Below are 18,672 nucleotides of genomic sequence, written 5' to 3' on the forward strand. Positions count from 1 at the left end.
GCCCAATGGAAAACAACCCATTTCCGACGGGTAAAGTTCAATTTTCGAGCCCTTCCAAAATCAACGTGAGACATCGGATGGAGAGGGGGGAGATCATGTGGTGGTCGGGCGTGGGAGTTGCACGAATATTAAAGGCGAGGCCCGACAGGCAATTAAACGTGGCGGTTTGCGTTAAATGAGGGGTTAAGGCGGGGATTAACGCATCAGGCGTGATTTGATTGGTTTGACTTTAATTAATTATGGATTGATTAATTATGTCTTTTGTCGGGTTTCGGGTGATATAAATTTTATATTTCAAACTTTGGTTGGGGGTTAATATTAAGGGATTTAATAAAATATACAAGAAAAGGGGTTTTTCCAGGAATTAACATATATAAATAAAATTAAAATTTAATATTATAAAAGGCGGAAAATGGATTTGCGCTAAGTATAATGTTTTTTGAAGTTTATTTAATTTTCACATAGAAGCATTATAACTTAGGCTAAGCGTTTTTGTGGGTTTTATAAAAAATTGTATTCATGGGGGTGATGGCTTTTCCTTAGGAAAAATAGAGTTTTAACCTTAGGAAAAGGGATTTATTAGGGAAAATGAATGAACTGAAGGGGGGTAAATGTTTATGAGAGGATTTTATTACTTAAGGTCTACAAGTCATTGGGCCGAGGGTCCGTTCCCTCCAGAAGTCAAAGAAATTCTCTGAGCCCCTTTGACTTAAGATTTTGGGTACTTCAACCTTATTGTGGGAAATTAGTTAAGTAAAAGGTAAAATGAGAGAGGGGAAATTAATCAATTTGACTTTGTGAACTTTATGCCAGTCTAATTTCTCATTCATACTTAGAACTTTCATGATGAGGGTGATAAATATGCTTTTGTCTAACAATCATCACAATTCTGCAACCTTTCTTCTACTTACCCATCTACTCATCCTACCATTTTTACTTCTCTTTATTAGGGTGCATTTGAGCTAGCAAACCCTTATCAAACATTTTTCTTTTCTTTACAATGGTAATCTAACTAAATCTAACTTTATTACATCCAAAGGCTCATATTAAACAGTTGAGCTCCTTTTATTTACTCTACCTATCTATTTATCTACCAAGATTAAACAGTTTGGTCAGATTTTATTCTCTATCTATGGACATGAAATTGAAAACATGAAATAGCCAAGCTTTAAGCATTTTGACTATCATGGATTGTGGTAAATATTACAAGCTGCACACAATCTTTATTTTGGACAAAAAAGTAAATAGTAGTGGCATTCTGACTTGCACAATTTCCTGGTCTTTTCTTTTCTTGGGGTTCATATTTTTCATCTTTTTTTGACCTTTTTTATTCTTTTTGTCCTTTGATTTTTTTTCTTTTAGGACATACTCTCTTTACATTTTTTAATTTTTTGAATATGGAAAACATTTGCAGAAAGAAAAGGTATGTACATATTACAAGTTTAACCTCAGCTATTCAAAAATTATGACTCCTATTGGTATAGGAACCTAACAGTGGCTCCACTTGGGAATGGCATTTCCTAGTGAAATGTCAAGAACTTGTAGATCAATGGCCTTCAGAACTATTGTGATTTTACCCTGCAACTTTTCCCTTTCACTTTTCTGCATTATTGCTATTTATGACAGTAAAACTTTTGAAGCTTAGGGCCTTCTCTTCAGGCTTCAACTCCAAAAATTACCATCCAATCAACTCTAAACTTTTGAAAAATAGAATATGTACAAGTGATTAGTGAAAAAATAACTTGCTTCTATGTAGTGTTAAAGTATTCTACCATTAACTGGTCCTCCTTCTGCTTTTGTGCCATCCAATTATTTGAGGAAAAAAAACATTATTACCCCTAAAAGCATAAATGATGTATGGGCCCTTCCATAGGAAGTCAAACTTCCCATGTTTAACTTTATCCTCTCTTCTTGAATCACATTTCAAAACTTTGTCCCCTAGATAGAAATCTTCTGCCTTGATCCTTTTATTAAAAGCTTTCTTGATCCTTTCCTGCACAACTTGGGATCTGATGTACACTTCTTCCTTGTTCTGCTGTAAGTGAATTGTCTGGTTGATTCTCCTTTGAATGTCATTTGGTTCAACCTGCACCTCTTGGAGTAGTTTCTGTTGAAAATAATACTGAGAGGGGGGGGTGAATCAGTATTATCACATTAATAAAACTTTTTCATTTCCATAATCAGATTCATATATGCTACTTCCACAACTTCTTATGATTAAGTTAATTGATCTTCAATGAGTGCATTAGAACATTATCAACCATATTATCAGATAATAGATGCCGTAATAGAGAATAGATCATCACACATAAGGAACACACATGAGCACCATGATATAAGGTGGAAACCCAATGCGGGAGAAAAACCACCTGCTGCAAGTCATCTCAATCTTCTTCTTAATAAGAAAATCCTTTTACAATATTTGCACTGGTGCAGTCTTATACAAGTACGGGAGCTACAACCCCCTTTGCTCTTGTACTAGTCGATCCATTTACTAGTACGCAGGCTGCTACCTGCTACAATGCTCCAAAGATCTCCCTTAGCTTTTGTACTAGCTTAGATACTAGTACATAGGCGCTGGCCTATAATCTTCTCTCCTCCAGGTACCACGTTTCATCAATTTTCAGACTGGATACACTGAAGCACAACACATAATCTGAAAGGCCACTTTTCATCCAATTTTCATACTGGACCCAACAACAACATTGAAGCTTATAATCAAACAACCTTCTGAATCACCCAATCACCAGATCCATATATATACAATGATATTATGAGAGTTATCAACCAGATCTAGTACATAAAGATAAGTCATTAATCATGCTGTTATCTGAACTCAATACCAGTAACCAAACATCAGTTATGCACCCAAAACCCTGCATAATAGTCAAAGGCAGTTAAAACAAATTTTAAGCAGGGATCGCAACTTCACTGGTATAGATCTGTGGATATCTGTACTACCTCCGCACCTACGCCTTCTGTGGCGTCGCGACCACCGCACCTGCGCCTTCTGTGGCACCTCCACATTGCGCCTTCTATGGCGCCTCTGTGGCGTCTCCGCACTGCGCCTTCTGTGGCGCCTCCGCACTGCGCCTTCTGTGGCGCCTCCGCACTGCGCCTTCTGTGGCGTCTCCACACTGCGCCTTCTGTGGCGCCTCCGCACTGCGCCTTCTGTGGCGCCTCCGCACTGCGCCTTCTGTGGAGCCTCCGCACTGCGCCTTCTGTGGTGCCTCCGCACTGCGCCTTCTGTGGCGCCTCTGCACTGCGCCTTCTCTGGCGTCTCCGCACTGCGCCTTCTGTGGCGCCTCTGCACTGCGCCTTCTGTGGCGCCTCCGCACTGCGCCTTCTGTGGCGCCTCCGCACTGCGCCTTCTGTGGCGCCTCCGCACTGCGCCTTCTGTGGCGCCTCCGCACTGCGCCTTCTGTGGCGCCTCCGCACTGCGCCTTCTGTGGCGCCTCCGTACTGCGCCTTCTATGGCGCCTCTGTGGCGTCTCCGCACTGCGCCTTCTATGGCGCCTCCGCACTTCCGCAGCTGCAGCGCTCGAGAGATCAACCTTCACAGATTCGCTTTCAACTTCCCTTTCATAGATCAAACTTTTAAAACAATAACCCAATATTTCAGATCTTAAGATATTCGATTTGCAAGAATGAATTAGCCAAGTGATCACCTTTGCTTTATATAGGCTTAGGCCTTTCACAATACCACGGGCCAAAACCATAGGATCAAAAAACTGTTGGACTAATACCATGAACCAACCATGAAAATACGTGAGATCAACACTTTTGACGAGGTACCATGGTCCAAAACCATAGGTTCAAATACCAAGGACTAACTACCATGGACCAAAGGTAAGTTCTCCAACATATACGCGCTTTTCCTCATAGGTTCAAATACCAAGGACTAACTACCATGGACCAAAGGTAAGTTCTCCAACATATACGCGCTTTTCCTCATAGGTTCAAATACCAAGCACTAACTACCATGGACCAAAGGTAAGTTCTCCAACATATACGCGCTTTTCCTTGCATGAAAGTGCGTGAACTTTTTATCTACATGAAATAAACTTTTCTCTGCATAAAAGTGCGTGAACTTTTCTCTACATGAAATAAACTTTTCTCTGCATAAAAGTGCGTGAACTTTTCTCTGCATATAATAAACTTTTCTCTGCATATAAGTACGTGAACTTTTCTCTACACTATAATTTATTATCTGAGATGAGTGGGTTGCCATCAAGTACAACATATGTACCATAATGCCAAATAAGTGGGTTGCCATCAAGTACAACATATGTATCATAATGCCAACAATCTCCCCCTTTGGACTTGATGGCAACAACAACCAATCACTCTCCCCCTTTGACATCAAGGGCAAAGGGTTATGCTCCCCCTGACTATAAATCAGATCTGCAAAGAAGAACCATAATCCATGACCATGAAAGAGATAGATTGCAGCAATAATCAGACCAACATCCAAGATCTCCTTCTGTACATCCTCCATAATGCCAACAATGCATTATAAGCTCCCCCTGAGTACCTGTTGAAATCTCTGAATGAGCTCCCCCTTTGTATATGTCATGGTGCACCAATCTGATCATGCTCTTTCTGAGAACAAGCTGAAATGTCTGCTCTGCTATATAGTGTTGTTCATGCTCAGGCTCCCCCTGACTGTAAGCAAGGTCTGCAAAAGGATGTTCTACATCACAAATGACCTTCCTAAAAGATTCAATACATACATCCATCACCCAACCAAGTGGGGATATATCAGAAAAATGAAAACCAAATACATTACATCTTCATCCCAGGCATAGTGGGGAAACCAACATAGGTCGTTACATGACCTGAAGAGATGACACTATTACATCATGAGTCTTGATATGACATCACCTAAATAAGATGAACATCAGCAACAACACTTTATGATCTGCTCCATAGTATCTGTCAATAGCAACTAGACCAGCAACTTGTATTAGTGCATGAATCATCAAGGTATGTCCGCATCAACAGAATTTCACATTCTATGTGAGAAACATCATAGCCATCCAGATCTACATGAATCAAGTATCATCTACATTAATCAACATATGTATGAAACAATCCTGTCATCATATAGATAAGAGCTCATTATCATCATGTCTCCAACAATGCAACTTTGAATAATCATCCCTGTATCCAGCCAACAATCCTCATCCATTTGTGCCAAGAATGAAAGGAATCATAACTGTAATATATGATCTTTATGCATATGACGACAGCAGCATATGAGTGACTCAACATCAAGAAGATGTGAATTCAAGCTAAGTGCTTCCCATGCAAGCATCATTAGAGAATCAACCATAAATCTGATCCAAGAACCATGTGAACGACTCATAACCATAGCAAGATGAATCATTTATCCATATAAGTATCATCACCAAGGACTATTAACCATAATGCCAATAATGCATTAAGTCCATATGCTCCCTCTAAACCTGTGCCATCTGACTGATCATGCATATCAATAAGAAGTATCAAGACATCATCAATATCAAGTTAGAACCAAAACACTTCTAACCATCATATCCACACATCATTATTATTAACTAGAGCAAAACTGATCCTTCTCTTGAATCTGTCCCTACTGCCTTTCTTCAAACAATCATATACGCGACTGTGCAGTAACTAACTCACGTATATATGCAACTTTCCTTTATGGAGTTTGCATATGAGATTCAGGACACTAAAGTTTTGTACTTTCAGCTCCCTCTGATTCTGGTATGTCTGTACGTTGTGCAGTGCCGCCTTTTTCTGAATGTACTTCCTTTTTCCTCCATATCTTCAAGCGTGATGATGACATTTTCTCCTTTTGATATGGTGCCCACACTTTGTTCCTGCATTCCTTAGCTATATGTCCAAGCTTGTTACATGCATAACATCTTACATGTTTCATATTCCTCCTGTAACAATCAGCAGCTTTGTGACCAAACATATTGCAAGCAAAGCAATATCCATAAAATTACCTTGAATGTGATGATCTTTCTGCATAATGGTCTTGAACCCTTCTTCTTCTACATCTAGCTACAACATGTCCAAGATTATGACATACATAACATTCAACATTATTCATAGGAGGAGTAAAGGATTTTCTTTGAGGAATCTCTTTTCTTGGTTGATGATGAGATTGAACTTTCATTTCTTCGTTGATCACTTTAGATTTCTCTTTAGAGTTCTTTGCCTCACCTTGTGAACTAGATTCACCTTCAACAGATTCATGGAAACCAAGACCAGTCTTTATAGCAGGAGACCTTTGACTACTAAGAATATCATCCAAGACTTTTGAACTATCTTGAAATCGTAAAAGCTTATCCTTTTCTTCTAGTTTACCTTTCAAGATATTTACCTCAACCTGAAGTTGTTCTTCCTTTTCAAGAGATTGCTTTTCAAATATTCTTCAGCTTTCCTTCCTTCTTCCATTTGTTCCCTTAGTTTGAGAATCTCCTTTTCTTGTTATTCATTCAGATCCTGCTGCATTTGACGAACTCGGAAGGCACATTCTAGTTGAGATTTTAAGCTGGTGACTTCGTTTTCTTGTTTTGCAATAGCTTGGAGTAGATCTGTATTCTGCTTCCTTGATTCTTCAAGATCTACTTTTAGTGAGAGAATTGTAGCTTCAAGATTTTCATAGTAGCTGGATCTATCTTTGAGTTTCTTGATGGTTGTGCTTCTTTCGTTGACTTCTTTTCTTAATGATGTCACTTCATGCTGCAATTTTTGACATTGGTCTTCCTTGTCCTTGAGTAGCTTTCTTACCTTGTTTCCTTCTTCTAGTTGGGCCTTTAGTTTGGTAGCTTCTTCTTTGAAATCACATTCCCTTTTGTTCAATAGATCTTGTTGATCTCTAATTTTGTCTGTCAGCCTTTTAAATTCTGCCTCTATTTGATATCTTTCTTGTTCACCCATAAGAGCAAATTCAGTGGTTTCGCTATCACTTTCATCTCTTCCAAAAGGAACGATAGCTGGAACATCAGAGGATAATATATTCATACCTGATAATGATTCTGAATCTGATTCTGAATCTAAAGAGCTTCTTATACCTAATCCCCAATCGATTCTCCCACTTTCATAGTTCTTCTGAGATGACTTCTTTTTCTTAGGTGCTTTCTTCTTAAGCTTCTTTCCCATTGTTCCACAGATTTGCTTCAAGCGATCAAGCTTCTATCAAAGGACCTGCTCTGATACCAATTGTTGAAAATAATACTGAGAGGGGGGGGTGAATCAGTATTATCACATTAATAAAACTTTTTCATTTCCATAATCAGATTCATATATGCTACTTCCACAACTTCTTATGATTAAGTTAATTGATCTTCAATGAGTGCATTAGAACATTATCAACCATATTATCAGATAACAGATGCCGTAATAGAGAATAGATCATCACACATAAGGCACACACATGAACACCATGATATAAGGTGGAAACCCAATGCGGGAGAAAAACCACCTGCTGCAAGTCATCTCAATCTTCTTCTTAATAAGAAAATCCTTTTACAATATTTGTACTGGTGCAGTCTTATACCAGTACGGGAGCTACAACCCCCTTTGCTCTTGTACTAGCCGATCCATTTACTAGTACGCAGGCTGCTACCTGCTACAATGCTCCAAAGATCTCCCTTAGCTTTTGTACTAGCTTAGATACTAGTACATAGGTGCTGGCCTACAATCTTCTCTCCTCCAGGTACCACGTTTCATCAATTTTCAGACTGGATACACTGAAGCACAACACATAATCTGAAAGGCCACTTTTCATCCAATTTTCATACTGGACCCAACAACAACATTGAAGCTCATAATCAAACAATCTTCTGAATCACCCAATCACCAGATCCATACATATACAATGATATTATGAGAGTTATCAACCAGATCTAGTACATAAAGATAAGTCATTAATCATGCTGTTATCTGAACTCAATACCAGTAACCAAACATCAGTTATGCACCCAAAACCCTGCTGAAGAGTCAAAGGCAGTTAAAACAAATTTTAAGCAGGGATCGCAACTTCACTGGTATAGATCTGTGGATATCTGTACTACCTCCGCACCTGTGCCTTCTGTGGCGCCGCGACCACCGCACCTGCGCCTTCTGTGGTGCCTCTGCACTGCGCCTTCTATGGGGCCTCTGTGGCGTCTCCACACTGCGCCTTCTGTGGCACCTCCGCACTACGCCTTCTGTGGCGCCTCTGTGGCGTCTCTGCACTAGGCCTTCTGTGGCGCCTCTGCACTGCGCCTTCTGTGGTGCCTCCGCACTGCACCTGCTATGGCACCTCTGCACTGCACCTTCTGTGGCGCCTCCGCACTGCGCCTTCTGTGGCGCCTCCGCACTGCGCCTTCTGTGGCGCCTCCGCACTGCGCCTTCTGTGGTGCCTCCGCACTGTGCCTTCTGTGGCGCCTCTCCACTGCGCCTTCTGTGGCGCCTCCGCACTGCGCCTTCTGTGGCGCCTCCGTACTGCGCCTTCTGTGGCGTCTCCGCATTGCGCCTTCTGTGGCGCCTCCGCACTGCGCCTTCTGTGGCGCCTCCGCACTTCCGCAGCTGCAGCGCTCGAGAGATCACCCTTCACAGATTCGCTTTCAACTTCCCTTTCATAGATCAAACTTTTAAAACAATAACCCAATATTTCAGATCTTAAGATATTCGATTTGCAAGAATGAATTAGCCAAGTGATCTCCTTTGCTTTATATAGGCTTAGGCCTTTCACAATACCAGGGGCCAAAACCATAGGATCAAAAAACCGTTGGACTAATACCATGAACCAACCATGAAAGTACGTGAGATCAACACTTTTGACGAGGTACCATGGTCCAAAACCATAGGTTCAAATACCAAGGACTAACTACCATGGACCAAAGGTAAGTTCTCCAACATATACGCGCTTTTCCTCATAGGTTCAAATACCAAGGACTAACTACCATGGACCAAAGGTAAGTTCTCCAACATATACGTGCTTTTCCTCATAGGTTCAAATACCAAGGACTAACTACCATGGACCAAAGGTAAGTTCTCCAACATATACGCGCTTTTCCTTGCATGAAAGTGCGTGAACTTTTTCTCTACATGAAATAAACTTTTCTCTGCATAAAGTGCGTGAACTTTCTCTACATGAAATAAACTTTTCTCTGCATAAAAGTGCGTGAACTTTTCTCTACATGAAATAAACTTTTCTCTGCATATAAGTGCGTGAACTTTTCTCTACACTATAATTTATTATCTGAGATGAGTGGGTTGCCATCAAGTACAACATATGTATCATAATGCCAACAGTTTCATCACTAGTGTTCCCAAGGAAGATGGGAAAACAACCTCCATTCCATAAACCAAATGATAAGGGTTGGTACCAATGGATTTCTTTGTGGTTAGCCTATCTTCCCACAAGGCATTCAATAGCTTCTTGTTCCAGGTTTTCTTGTTATCCTCCAACAATTTTTTGATGATATTCACTAAACTCTTGTTGGAGGACTCTACTAGTCCATTCCCTTGAGGATAATAAGTTGTGGAGTGACCCAGGTTTATATGATATTTATTATAGAAATCAATTATTCTTCTGGATTTGAAAGCTGCTACATTGGCAGTGATGATTTTGGTGGGGCATCTGAATCTGGATAGGATGTTGGCCTCAACGAAGTTTATTATGATAGTGTTAGTGGCTTGTCTTGAGGGTATGGCTTCTATCCACTTTGTGAAATAATCTGTAGCATTCAGGATCCATCTGTGTTGGGCAGAGGAAGGTGGATGGATTTCACTAATGAAGTCAAGACCCCATTGTTGAAATGGTGCTTCAGCAGATATTGGTTTTAAGGGTAAGGGTAAAAAAAATTCTTTCCTTCAAAAATTTGACATTTATGACATGAGGTTACAAATTTATTTACATCAGAAAATAGAGTGGGCCAATAAAAACTAGCTCTTAGAATCTTGTCAGCTGTGGTTTTCCAGTATAGATGTCCCCAATAGTCACCTGCATGAAAATCCTGTAATATTTTGTCAAATTATTCTTTTGATAAATAGTTAAGAAGGATGCCTTCATGATTCTTCCAAAATAAAGCATTGTCAATTATGCAGAGTTTTAAAGATTTCATTTCTAAGAACCTAATTTTAGTCCTGGATAATTCAAGAGGAGCTTGTTGTTTTTGTAAAACATATATAATGTCAGCATACCATGGTGATTTAATAAAGGCCTGGCTGATCAGTGGAGTCTCCATCTCCTCTTCATTATCCATTTCTACAATAAAATTTATGTCTAAGGCCCGACAATTCGACTCAGCCATGAGCTTGGCTAAACCTTGCCCTTTGATCAACTTTGTAGGTTTGATTTCTAGGTCATATTCTAATATAGTAGCTATCCACTTCCCTCTCTTTCCATCTGGACCATCTCGTGTTAGGATGTCTTTGACTACATCATTGGGAACATAGGCTATTATATGAGAATATAGAATGTAAACTTTGAAATCTTTGATAGCTTTGACTAAAGAAAAAACTTTCTTTTCCATTATATTACACTTTAAATGGGCATCCATCACGGTTTTTCTAAAATAGGCAATAGTTTGTTCAAAACCCTATTCATTCTTCTACAGTAGAACTGCAACAATTGTGTGTTCAGAGGCAAAAGAAAATATAATGAAATCCCTATCAAACTTTGGACTGATCAAAACTGGTGTTTGTGTTAAGGCTAGCTTAATATCTTCAAAAGACCTTTTAGCCTCAACTATCCATTTAATGGTCGAATCTTTCTTCAGCATGTTATTTAATAATCTAATTAGTTCTGCTAAGTTAGAGATAAATCTTCTAAGAAATTTTATTTTACCTAAAAAGGCCTGTAATTCTCTGATGCTCCTAGGATGTTGTATTTGTAAGATGGCTTCAATTCTGCAGGATCTATTCGAAAACCATCTTTAGAGAATATGTGGCCTAACAGTGTTCCCTCTTCCAACCCAAATAAATATTTTTTAGGATTCAAAAAAATTCCATACTTTCTACACTTGATGAAGACCTACCTTAGATGATCTAAGTGTTGTTTATCAGATTTTGAGAATACGGTGATATCACTAAGTATATTACCAGGAATTCATGGATTTCCTTAGCAGAAGCTATATCCATAGCTCTTTGAAAAGTGGCCCCTACATTCTTTAATCGAAAAGGCATTTTCACATACATGAAAGTGCCCCAAGGAGTAGTGAATGTAGTTTTTTCCTGGTCATCTGGGTGGACTAAAATCTGATTATAACCAGAAAACCCATCCAACAATGAGATTCTGGTTGAACCTACTACCCTCTATAATATGTGATCCATTTTGGGGAGAGGGTAGTTTTCCTTGAGTGAAACTTTATTGAGATTCCTAAGGTCAACACACAGTCTAATCTCACCAGTTTTCTTTCTTGTGGGCACCAAATTTGAAACCCAATCAGAGAATCTAATTGGTGCTATGATATTGGCTTCATACATTCTTCTAATTTCCTTTTCGATAGAAGGCAATAGAATATGATTAATCCTCCTAAGCTTCTGTCTAAAAGGCTTTTGGTTTTCTTTTAAGGGGATGGTGTGTTGTATTATGTTGGTGTCATAGGACTTGAGGTCCTCATAACTCCAAGTGAAAACATCTTGAAATTCCCTTAACAGTTCAGTGTATTTTACTTTTTCAGTAGGAGGTAAGGATTTTGAAAGTTTTACCAATTTTGGATCTTCCTCAGTGCCTATGTTACACTCCTCTACGTCAGATTTTCGGGGTTCCATTTTCGATTTTCTAGGGGCATCATTTGAATCAAACAAGTCTTCCAAAGGAGTTAATCCTTTGGGCAAAAATTTGTCTTTGAGATTGATGATTTCAGAGTCTTCGTCAATTATCTCATCAATTTCAACTTGTTTTAGGTTTTCTACCTCTAATTCAGTAAATTCGGTGGGATGAAATCTATCTATCTATTCATCTTCTAATTGGTTAATTTCTATTTTATCTGTAAAACAGGGATCTAATGTTATGTCAATATCTATATTACTATTTATAAATTCCTCATCTAAGGTTAAAAAAATTGTTTATTTGTTGATCATTAGCAAACACTTGCCAGTTTTTAAAGTTATCTGGGATAGCATATCTGTGCCTAACCTCAGTAGTGTACTGATGGTTAGGTTGAAATGGTAGCTTACAAGTGTTGGCAAAACATTGCTAAACTATGAGCCTATATATTATGCTTTCTTGGAATGTTAAGCCCCTATACTACTAGTGTAACTCCTTATTGTTATTAGTATAACCCCCTTATTATATTGTTGTACCCATGTAGTCCCCATATTGTTACTATTGTAATTATTGTGCCCTTACATTATTATTGTTATGTCGGCTCTAATTATATTATGACCCCTTAGACTCCTATATATAGAAAGGAGGTCTTGTCATTTGTATCATCTAAGAATTGTTCATTTGTGTAATGTAAAGGAGGTTGCCCCCTCGGAGAGGCTTATTTCTAAGGCGTTCATCTATCTTTTCTATCTTTTTGTGAGTTGGTTTCATAACATTTGGTATCAGAGCTTTAGATTCTAGGGTTTTGCTGCTCCAAGCAAGTCATTGTGGTATTTTTATTATAAATTTCTTTCTACAACGTTTTAGAAGCGAAAAAAAAAAAAAAAACCCATTTGAGATGAACTTGCGCTAAACCTCAGATCCAAATTTTAGAGCTTGTCTCACTATATTTTCATAGATATGATCTGAGGAAGTTAGGGTTTTTGCAAGCTCCAAAATTTCAACTAAAAAAAGTCATCGTGGGATTTTCACTATAATGCTTTCGCTACGAAGTTTTAGAAGCTAAAACAAAAACCCATTTGAGAAGAAATAGGTCTAAACCTCAGCTCTGAATTTCAAATCATGTCTCGCTATATTTTCGATGATATAGTCTGAGGAAGTTAGGGTTTTTGCAGACCCCCGAATTACATTCCAAACAGGTCACCGTGGGAAAATCGTCATAACTATCTCTCTGAGCATCAAGTTGAAATTTCTTAAGAAGATGCAGAAAGAGGACAGACTGTAGTTGGTTGTATATATTTTTTAGATCCAAAGTTAAAAACAGTGACACGTGGCACTTCATACAAGTTCGCTCTTCTGAAAAGGTATATAATCAGGTCATCTTGGGAGATTGTGCATAACTCTTTCTTGGAGAACCTAATTTGGATCAAATTGGTGGCATTGGAAAGAGGACGTAGAGGGCTACTGCAGGTCATGATTTTAGAATTGGAAGATCCAAAATTACAGAGTTATAGTCGTTTCAAGATTGAGCTCCTAAAATCAAGAAAAAGTGAGATGAGGAAGTTTGATGGCAAGGATACGTTAGATTGGATACTATAGATGGAGAAATATTTTGATCTACATGGTGTACCACTGTTACAAAAGGTGTGTATTGCATCTATTTATTTAGAACTGAATCAATTTTTATGGTATAAAGGGCTTTGTTCTCGTAAACCACTTGTCACATGGTCAATTTTCATGGAGGAAATGATAGCACATTATGACGATACAAAGAGAAACACCTTATTTAGCCAATTGATAAATCTCAAACAAAAGTGTTCAATGGAAGAGCACATTGAGGACTTTCAAAAATTGAATATAAGGGAAATTTATATTCTAGAGAAGTAGAGGATTGATGTCTCCATAGGGACTTTAAAGGATAACATTCAACATGAGGTTCGTCTTTGGGAACCTGATTCATTGGAGAAGGCATTCAGGTTGACAAGAAAAGTGGAAAGCAAAATTATGGAAATAATGAATTCTACCCCTCACAACTATAAACATGGAAGTGTTGTTTCTCCTAACCTTCCACAACCTACAAGGGTGAAACCACGACAATTGGAAGAAAGAAGAGAAAAAAGAGATTTGTTACAATTGTGATAGCAAATGCACTAAAGGTCATAAGTGTGCTGAGAAGAAATTATTTTACATAGATTATGAAGAGGAGGAAGAAAAGGATCAAGAAACATCAAAAGAAGAGGATATACACCAGGAACCAACCCGAGAGAAAGAAGAAATGAATCCGACCATTGGCAAGAATTACCACTCCTCAAACTCTCAAGATAGAAGGACATATCAAGAAGAAAAAGGTTCAAGAAGTGAAATATCACATCGAGAAAGAAGAAATGAATCCAACCATATCTTGTAATGCATTGGCCATAATTACCACTCCTCAAACTATCAAGATAGAAGGACATATCAAGAAGAAAAATGCTCAAGAAGTGAAAGATCACATCGAGCATCAAGAAAGAATCCGACCATATCTTGTAAAGCATTGGAAGAAATTACCACTCTTCAAACTCTAAAGATAGAAGGAAATATCAAGAAGAAAAAGGTTCAAGCAGTGAAAGATCACATCGAGCATCAACAACAAGTTCTCCAACTTTTAAAGGATAACACCACTTTGGTGTAGAATCAAATGAAAAAACAGGTAGATCAGTATCACAGTGAAAAATGTTTTGATGTAGGTGATTGGGTATTTTTACAGCTACATCTCAAGCAAGCTATTTATGAGAAGGAAATCTTGGCAATACTACATTCACTTAAGAAATGGCGACCTTACCCAATGGGAAGACATTTCAAGTTAAAAATGGATCATGATAGTCTTAAATACATTTTAGAACAAATATTATCTTTAGAAGAACAAAAAAAATGGGTCACAAATATGTTGGGTTATGACTTTGACATCATCGATAGAAAAGGGAAGCAAAATTTTGTTGCAGATGCACTCTCAAGAAAGGATGAGGACGTGGAAGCATTGTTTTGTGCTATTTCTATTATCCAACCAGATTGGATAAATGAAGGGATGAATTGAAGAAGGACAAAGAAGTGTGGCCACTCATTCAAAATTTGCAAAAGGTCCCAATTCAAACAATATGGCCAGAACTTGAAGAGGAAGAAAAAATCGTATTGGAACTTGGAGCAGTCACATAAACAAGAACCCGGCAGCTACGAAATCGATCAATTTCAGAGTATCTCATCAAGTGGAAGAACATACCTGCTGAAGATTCCACATGGGAGGACAAGAATTTTATACAGAAGCATCAATAACTACTCAAACGTTGAGGACAACACTTTTTGAAGGAGAGGGGCATGTTAGGCCCCTATACTACTAGTGTAACCCCTTATTGTTATTAGTACAACCACCTTATTATATTGTTGTACCCATGTAGTCCCATATTGTTACTATTGTGCCCCATAGAAGCCCACTATTGTTATTATTGTGCCCTTACATTATTATTGTTATGTCGGCTCTGATTATATTATGACCCCTTAGACTCCTATATATAGAAAGGAGGTCTTGTCATTTGTATCATCTAAGAATTGTTCATTTGTGTAATGTAAAGGAGGTTGCCCCCTTGAAGTGGCTTATTTCTAAGGCGTTCATCTATCTTTTCCATATTTTTGTGAGTTGGTTTCATAACATGGGATGACTACAAGCTTAGTTTCTAGAAAATTATTCAATATTTCTACAACTGTTCCTCTATAAAAACCTAACCTAAGATCTCTAGTCATATATACAGCACTGATTTGTTTAATAACCAACTTAGAATCTCCCATAATAGAAACTCTTATGGCTCCTAACCTTTTAACTAATTTGAGACCTAAAAGAAGTGCTTCATACGCAGCCATGTTGTTAGTGCATTTGATGTTCAACTTGTAAGCATGACCCTCTGAATTATCATTCTCTAAATTGTATACCCACACTCCTGCTCCTGCACCTAGTTTGTTCACTGATTCATCAAATTCAAGATGCCATAATATTTCATGTCCATAATTCTTACTGTCTAGGGGAACAAAATCTTCCTTTTTTGAAGTGTTTTGATTATCTTTTTCATTTGAGAATTCTTGAATTTGGACAGTTTGATATTCAGCTGCAACTGCAATTTCTTTTGGTTCTAAAGTAATGATGTTTGAAGTATTTTCTTGGGTTGGTTCAACATTGTACAGAATGAAAGAATCGATGTTAGAATGCATGGAATATATAGGAAATTTTTTAGGCCTCTCTTAGCTACTCACTACATACTTCATCAAGGTCTCTCTATACAGTTTTTTAGGATGTGCAAAGACTAATATTGTGGCATATGACATGTCAAGTTGCAAAGATCCTTGGAGTTTGGCCCCCCATGATCTAGACAACAGCATGCCATATTTAGGTGGTATATCAGCAACAAATATGTCCATAAGAATGGTCTTAGCAGAGTATTGTACTAGGGAAACACACAGGTCTTTTATTAGTCCTAGGCATTTAACTTGACTTGAATCAAATAAAAACAGGTCCTTGTAAGGCCTAGTGATATCCAAGTTCAATTTCTCCATAACAGATTTTGGCATTAGATTGTGTGAAGCCCCAGAGTCTAGCATAGCATTGTGCGTGATTTTATCGTGAATGTTAAGGCTAATGTAAAAGGGTGGTATCCCTCCTTCCATTGGTTTTCCATTAACATCAGGACCGAAAATGAGCTCAGGCTTGCCATCAAATAAGTTAACAGAGTCTTCGTTCTCAACGAAGTTTAATGATTTTCTTATTTGAGTTTTGTAAGTTTCATGTTTAATCAACTTTGTTAAGGGAATCAAGATTTTCAATTTAGCCACCTCTACCCCCAAATTGAAAGGAAAAGGGGATTTCTCTTTTTGAGTGTTTGGAATTTTAACAGCAGGGTTTGGAGTAGGTTGCTCTTCTTTTTCTGTGTTTGAAGTATTTTTTAGTGGATTTTCTAATATAATTTTTGGAGATTGTTCCACTATTTCCTTGGAGGGGACTGAAGTGGAAGGTTTCTCATTAGGAGGTTGGTCATTGGTTACATCTACAATGGTGGGACTAGGAGGGTTCTGATTTGGTCTAGAGAGGATTTGGATAGTTTTAGCAATTGGAACTATTTTAATTTTCTTAGGTTGAGTTGGGACTGATTTCTTGTTTTGGTCAAGAGTGTCAGTGTTATTTTTACTCCTCAAGTTGTACTGTTTGTGCACTTTGAAGAAAGCAGAATCATACCCTTCCTTGTAATCGAATGATTCTCTAGATTGGGTATGTAATTGTTGAAGCATATGTAATTCCTAATCATCTTGAGTCAGAAAGACATTTTCCTCCTCATCTAATCCCATTAAATTAATTTTTGTGTCTTGTTCGGGGTCTTCTAAATGGGATGTTTCAGCATAGTTTTCTTGAAAAGGAGGCCTAATATTTTGATTAGGCCCATTTTTTCCAGTATTTTGATTTTGATTCTTCCTAAAGTTTGGATTTCTCACTAGAGGTGCTTGTTGATTATCCCAGTGAGGCTTCCTTTCAATGTTCTATATCTTATCCATTAGTTTTTCCATTCCTTTGGCTATGGCATCCATTTTAAGGTCAAAGGGTGAGGTTTCATCTTTCAAGGGTGCTCTTCGTTCATTCCTAACCCTAGCTCTTTTTGCTAGCAGATTAGCTTCTACACTAAATGCTACACTATGCATATCTTCTAGATTTGGTGGATTTCTCTCTCTAATTTGAAATGCCATATCAGTGTCAAACCCGTCAGGAAACTTTATCAAAGCTAAGCTAGGTGGGGGTCTAAGGTCGACTGGTATTGCATTATATATATTGTTAAATTTAGTACAGTAGTTCTGGACTATTTCATTTGGTCCTCTCCTAATGTTTTCATATTCTGAAAGGACTTGCAAAGGGATCTTTTTCTTTTCCCATCTATTTAAAAATTGCTGGTAAAATACTTCTAAACTATCTATACTATTATTAGGTAAACATCTAAACCACGTTCTTACATCGCCAGCTAGAGTCTTAGCAAAAAGTCTCATTTGGACATCTCCAATATCAATTTCATGTAATTCAAAATAATCTGTCATCTTTCTTGTATGTTGTTGTGCTATATAGGGTCCTATGCCATCAAATTGGACAATTTTGTTTCGGTAGTCTTGTGGCAGGTCACCTAGTGGAGCAGGTAACACAAGAGGGGCATATCTATTTGCCATGGCTCTAAGTTGGGCAGGACTAAGAACTGGAGTTGGGGTACCAGGGGATGATACAGAGGTTGATGGAGAACTGGGAGTGATAGGTGTTTGATGGGTAATGATAGGTTGGTGGGGAAGTGAAGGTATGAATGAAGGTGTGGAATGAACTTCGGAGATGGAAAGGAATAATGGTGAACTAAAGGGAGTTGAAACTATTTCATAAAGTTCAGGGATCTTAACAGTAGTAAGAGATGACTGAGGGGAATTTAGAATGTACTAATCAATTTATTGGTTTTGTTGACACCTAATCCTCTGCGATTGGGTGAATTTGGAATGTGAACAGTCATCAAGAAGATGAACTGATCAGTCACATTCATGTACATAACAATAGCTACCTAATGAAATAGATGAATCAGTTTTTACTACCGTTGGAGAGTTACTGCCTAGCCTGACATGGTATCAGAGCCAGTCCTAAAATAGTTGTAACTCCCTGCCACTGCCTCTGTCCTGCGTCTCTGCCAAGCCTGTGCTGCCCTGACGCTCTCTCACCTAACGTTCTCTCACCTAACGCTCTCACCGTTCTGAGAGACTCCATGCGCAACGAAAATACCATCGACAAGATTGCTGAACACTAACTGATCCAGTGTTTTCATCCTCTTACCAGTTGGGAAGGTTTTTGAGACGTGAATCCAGATTTTGGTGCCATTCCG

The sequence above is a fragment of the Pinus tabuliformis genome, chromosome 4_1, assembly GCF_031772625.1.
Source record: "Pinus tabuliformis cultivar Carrire ecotype Pingquan chromosome 4_1, CPIR1, whole genome shotgun sequence".
In the NCBI taxonomy this organism is placed as follows: domain Eukaryota; kingdom Viridiplantae; phylum Streptophyta; class Pinopsida; order Pinales; family Pinaceae; genus Pinus; species Pinus tabuliformis.